A 6,490-nucleotide genomic window follows, 5' to 3' on the forward strand; every position below is an offset into this window, starting at 1 on the left:
GGGCTTGAACTCATAAACTGCGAGATTATGACCCGAGCTGAAGTCAGATGCTCAACAGACTGAGCCACCCAGGCACCCCCGGAATATTTCTCTTTTACTATTTAATGTAATTACCCACTTACATTACCTTCAGGTTTAAATCCGTCAACTTACTATTCATTTTCTATTTATTCCACTGTTTGCGTATTCTCCTTTCTTCCCTTTTTAAGCCTTCTTTTGAATTATTTTTATTATTCTTTTTTCTCCTGTTGTAACATGTTAGTTCCATATTCTTTTACAATCCTTTTAGTGATTACCGTAGGAAAATAAAATACTGATCCTAGATGTATCAAACTCTAATATAAGATCATTACTCTCACTACCTTCAGGACAATGCAAAGGAATTAGAATATTCTAACTGCATTTATCTCTTCCCACCTTTTATTCTGTGACGAATTTTAAACCTCACAGGACATAGCTGTTATTATTTTTCTCAATCGGAATTAACTTAGATTTATCCACATGCTTATGCTTTCCGTTGTTCTTCGTTAGAATTTCCATGTTTTCTTTCAGGACCCTTTTCCCTCTCCTTAAAGAATTTTCTTTAGTCCTTTAGAGAAGCTTTGTTGGTCACAAAACCCATCGGTGATATTCTCATTGTTCCTTGTCTGAAAACATCGTTAGGTCATTTTTATTTTTGAAGAGTTTTCATTGAATATAGAATTCTAGAATGGTGGTTATGTCAATACTTTGAAAGTATCACTTCCTCGTCTTCCTTTTCCCGTTCCTTCTATGGAGAAGTTAGTTGTTCTGGCCATCGCTCCTTGGAAGGTAACGCGTCTTTTTCTCTGTGGGAGCTCCTAAGATGTTTCTTTTTTGTCATTAATTTTAAACCTATTTCACTATCAAAGTCCTAGTTGTGGTTTTATTTGCATCTTTCACGCTTGGTGTTCCCTGAGATTCTTAAATCTGTGGCTTAATGTCTTTCAACAGTTTTTGGAAAATTCTCAGGTGTTGTCTGTTCAAATACTTTTTCTGCCCTACCTGCTGCCTCCACTCTGGGGCTTCTTCTTGTTTGACCTTTTCACAATGTCCCATATTAATCTTATGCTTCCCCTCCCTCCACCCCCCCCTCCCATTTACTTTCTATTTTCCCTCAGTTTTTACTCTGGCTCATTTCTTTCGAGATCTCTGCGAATAGAGCACACAATTCCTTCTTTAGGTGTGTCTGACCTGCTGTTAGACTTATTTATTGAGTTCTCAAGTTCAGATAGTGTGTTTTTCAGCTCTGGAATGTTCATTTCATTATTCTTCATAGTTTACAGTTCTCTGTTGAAATTCTATGTGTTATCTACATTTTTCTTTTTAAGTAGGCTCCACGCTCCATGTGGAGCTTGAACTCACAACCCTGGGATCAAGAGCCAGATGCTCTACTGACTGAGCCAGCCAGCCATCCCTGTCATCTAAATTCTTAAATATATTAACCATAATTATTTTCAAGCCTGTATCTCATAACTCCACCATATGGATCTCTTAAAGAGGTCTTAAAATTTTTTTTTTAATGTTGATTTATTTTTGAGAGAGAGAGAGTGAGTAGGCAAGGGGCAGAGAGAGAGGGAGACACAGAATCCGAAGCAGGCTCCAGGTTCTGAGCTGTCAGCACAGAGCCCAAGGTGGGGCTCGAACACACAAACCATGAGATCATGACCTGATCCGAAGTTGGACACCCACCCTCCTGTGCCACCCAGGCGCCCCTAAAGAGGTCTGTTTAAAATGAGACTTTTAATTTTGAGATCATTATAGATGCACATTCAGGTGTAAGGAGTAATACAGAGAGATCTTATGTGTCTTTATCCAGTTACCACCAATGGTAGCATCCTGCAAAACGATAGGAGAGTATCACAGCCAGGACACTGACATTGATACGCTATTATTGAGATTTCCCATTTGTACTCAAGTGCGTGTGTGAGTGTTTGTTTTGTTCCATGCAATTTTATCATACGCGTAGGTTTGTTGGCCTTTAAAAAAAAATTTTTTTTTGCCTCTTGATTTTTAGTCATTCAGTTTTGTTTCCAGATATGTCTGGTGATGCCAAACCTTGTGTAACAAAAATATAATGTGAGTTTGGGTGATATTGTTATCCTTCCTCCCGAGAGAATTTACTTTTGCTTTTGGCAAGATGTTGGTGAAAGAACAGACACCTTAATTCAATCAGTGACTGAGAGGATTGGAAGCCAAGATTCCGTCTTTGGAGGGCTGGAATATTTCCAATTTACCCTACTCTCAGAGTGTAACCTTTTGGGGTCTCGCTGAAAGCCTGCGTCACTTACCTAGAGCCCCTTATCTTGAACTCCAGTTTTTAGCTGGAATCTCTACTTCTGTTTGTCATACAGTTTCTTGGATCCATTAACCAGCTGCTCAGCTACTGCCCTCTGCTCAACTTAGGCACTTGGTGTAAGTGGGCAGGTGCCTCGAGGAGCATTGGAGCCCCCAAGTCAGGCTCCCCTCTCTGAGCTTCTGTGCTCTATGGGATCTTTGGCACTTAACTCTCTCCTCTCTTGATGCCTCTCTGATGCCTCTTCTTGGAGGTTTCAGGTGTGCTGTTTGGTGTTTCTAGCTTTTCTCAGTGGGACAAGTAATCTGCATCAGAAATCTACATCAGCCTTTGTTTCTCAAGCCAGTATTTGACATCCCGGAGGGGCTAAGGGGGAGCCAAAGTCACAGAGCATACAGTGCAACATTTGAGGGCTTGCTCTGGAGTCAGGAAGGATTAAAATCCCAGTGTTGCCACTTCCCAACTGGATGACCTTGGACAAGTGCCTTCACCTTTCCGGGCCTGTTTGCTAGCAGCCCTTCCCTCCCAGGGTTAAATAAACGAGTATGTGTTGAGTGATCAGAGCAGTGAATGCCTGGCATACAGTAAGCACTTAATATAAATCAGTTATTAGTATTCAGTGAATACATAGTAAGCCCTACTCTGCCAGATGCTGGATGCACACTGTGGTGGAAAAGACAAATACAGTCCTTTCTCTGGTGGGGCCGACACTCTGGGCGACCTACAATTTTTTTTTTTCTAATGTCTGTTTATTTTTTTTCTTCTTTTTTTTTTAATTTTTTCAACGTTTTTTATTTATTTTTGGGACAGAGAGAGACAGAGCATGAACGGGGGAGGGGCAGAGAGAGAGGGAGACACAGAATCGGAAACAGGCTCCAGGCTCTGAGCCATCAGCCCAGAGCCCGACGCGGGGCTCGAACTCACGGACCGCGAGATCGTGACCTGGCTGAAGTCGGACGCTTAACCGACTGCGCCACCCAGGCGCCCCATGTCTGTTTATTTTTGAGAGAGGGAGAAAGAGCGCGATCAGGAAGAGGCAGAGAAAGAGGGCGACGCAGAATCCGAAGCAGGCTCCAGGCTCTGAGCTGTTAGCACAGAGCCCGAAGCGGGGCTCGAACCCATGGACCCATGAGATCATGACCTGAGCTGAAGTCAGACGCTTAACCAACCGAGCCACCCAGGAGCCCCTCTGGGTGACCTACAATTAAAAGTAAATAAACAAGATCATTGTCAAAGAGAGGTTCATGCTATGGAAAGAAAGAGGATGATAGAGCACATCACCCCGATGATAGAGGTTTGTGTCCAGGATGAGTAGGTAAGGCTCCGTTCCCAATTCTGGGGTCACAGACAAGACCGAGTGAGTCGCAGAGGGTGACCAGGCAGCGACCGAAGGCTGAGGGGTCGGCGAAACATCTGCGATTGTTGCGTGACAAACTGAGACCTAAATGACAAGGGGGAGCAAGTCCTCTGAGAATAGGGGAAGGTGGGGGCGCCTGGGTGGCGCAGTCGGTGAAGCGTCCGACTTCAGCCAGGTCACGATCTCGCGGTCCGTGAGTTCGAGCCCCGCGTCGGGCTCTGGGCTGATGGCTCAGAGCCTGGAGCCTGTTTCCGATTCTGTGTCTCCCTCTCTCTCTGCCCCTCCCCCGTTCATGCTCTGTCTCTCTCTGTCCCAAAAATAAAATAAAACGTTGAAAAAAAAAATTTAAAAAAAAAGAATAGGGGAAGGTGCCTTCCAGGCGGAGGGAACATGTGCAAGATCCCTGGTTCTGGCATGCTTGGGGGACAGACGGAGGCCTGCATGTCCCGCAGCGTGATGGGAGGAAGAAGGAGAGTTACTGCACAAGACCTGAGAGGTGGGCAGGGGTCAGATCACGCAGGGCTTTGTAAGTCAGGGTGAGGGTGTGTGTCTCATTCTAAGTGTATCAACAAGCTTCGGAGAGTTTTATGAAGCAGAATGATAGTATTTTTTTTTTAATTTTTTTTTCCAACGTTTATTTATTTTTGGGACAGAGAGAGACAGAGCATGAACGGGGGAGGGGCAGAGAGAGAGGGAGACACAGAATCCGAAGCAGGCTCCAGGCTCTGAGCCGTCAGCACAGAGCCCGACGCGGGGCTCGAACTCACGGACTGTGAGATCATGACCTGAGCCGAAGTTGGACGCTTCACCGACTGGGCCCCCCAGGCGCCCCGAGAATGGATTTTCAGAGGGGCTGTGGCCGTTGTACAATCAAGAGGCGACGGCTTGGGCAACCGGTTTGGACAGGCTGGTACCGGAAGTGGAGAGGAGTGGGCGGGCTGGAGATGCATGTTAATGGTAGAGTCAGAAGATGGACGTCCAAGAGAAAGGGAAATCAATGATAACACTTGCATTTCTGATTTGAACAACTGGCAGATGGTGAGCCTATTCGGTAAGGGGAAGGCTTGGGGCAGAAGTCGAGGGGGATCAGGAGCGTGGGATATATTCATTCCGAGACTCCTATTAGGCAACCTGAATATATACACGAGGAGTCGAGGGAAAGGTCTCGAAAGGAGTCATTGGTCTGAAAGTCATCAGATGATAGCCAGAGCCATGAGCCTGGATGAGATTGCCTAGGCAGAGTGTCTGAATAGAAAGAATAGGGGTGCCTGGGGGGCTCAGTCGGTTAAGCGTCTGACTTTGGCTCAGGTCACGATCTGGCGGTCGGTGAGTTCAAGCCCCGCGTCCGGCTCCGTGCTGACAGCTCAGAGCCTGCAGCCTGCTTCGGATTCTGTGTCTCCCTCTCTCTGCCCCTCTCCCACTCATTCTCTCTCTCTCAAAAATAAATAAACATTAGAAACAATCTAAATAGAATAAAGAGAGGCAGGGCTGTGCCCTGGGGTACTGCAGATTTAGAGGATGGGGAGATAAAGAATCAGAAGGAGCCTGAGAAGGAAGAGGCAGTGAAGGAAAACAGTGCTTCTTAAAGGACGGGCCAGGGACCAGCAGCCACAGCATCACCTAGCACTTGTTAGAAATGCTGAGGATCAGGCCGCACCCCAGCCCTGCTGCCTCAGGCCCAACCAGGGGGGAGGCCCAGTCATCATCAATGCTTTCACTACACTGCAGGCTAAACCAGTGAGCTGGGAGGCAAACCAAGGAAAGGTGTGTTTTGTTTTGTTTGTTTATTGTAAGAGACACAGAGCACGAGCTGGGGAGAGAGGCGGGGGGGGGGGGGTGGTGGAGAGAGAGGGAGAGAGAGAATCCCAAGCAGGCTATGCACTGTCAGCGAAGAGCCCGACGCGGGGCTCAAACCCACTAACAGTGAGGGCTTGACCTGGGCCGGAATCAAGAGGTGGCCACTTTACTGACTGAGCCCAGCCAGGTGGTCCAGAAAGGTGTGGGTTGAAAGGCAAGAGAAGGAAATCTTTGGAGCAGGAAGGAAGGGTTAACTATGTGTCCGTGCAGCTGGGAGCTCAACGCAGATGAATACAGAGGCCTGGCCATGAAGTTTCATAACGTGGAGGTCACCGTTGGCCTTGACAGCAGTGATCTCGGTGAGCTGTGGGGGCGATGGCGGAGTGGGAACCGGTGAAGGAGTGAACACGAGGAGTGAGTGGCAGAAAGACTGTGGACCCCGTGTGCAATAAAGGGTTACCCCGGCCACCTTAGGGTGCTCAAACCCTGCACATCCCCCCCCACCCCGCAAAGGCCTGCACCTTGACCAGTGGCTGTGATGTGAGCCCTTGGAATATCTTGCCCGATAAGGGTCCTATCAGAGAATGTAGGATACCCAACTGATTTATGGGAAGCACCTGTTTTTTTTTTTGCCTGGGGCCCTGTATCGGTTTTAACCGCCCCGGCGGCGGGCGGTGGGGTGGGGTGGAGACTGAGTAGTTGAGGCTCACACAGGTCCTCGTGCCTCCGTGACTGACCCCGAGTACAAGCCCTGGACCCCAAGGCTCAGGTGAGTTTCCCTGGATGATGATTTTCTGTACAGGTGTCACACATCGTTGCTGGGGGTGGGGGAATGAAGCATCGTCTGTGACCCCCCCCCCCCCCCACACACACACCAGAAGGGAACACCTGGAGGCTTGCTCCTGGTCCCTCCCGGACTCTGCCCCATGTGCCTTTTTCCTCTGTCTCTGTTCGCTGTAACAAACCATAACCATGAGAACAGCCTTTCTGAGTCCCGCGCGTCCTTCCAGGGAATCATCCAA

Source organism: Felis catus, chromosome B4 (assembly GCF_018350175.1).
Source record: "Felis catus isolate Fca126 chromosome B4, F.catus_Fca126_mat1.0, whole genome shotgun sequence".
NCBI classification, from domain to species: Eukaryota; Metazoa; Chordata; class Mammalia; order Carnivora; family Felidae; genus Felis; species Felis catus.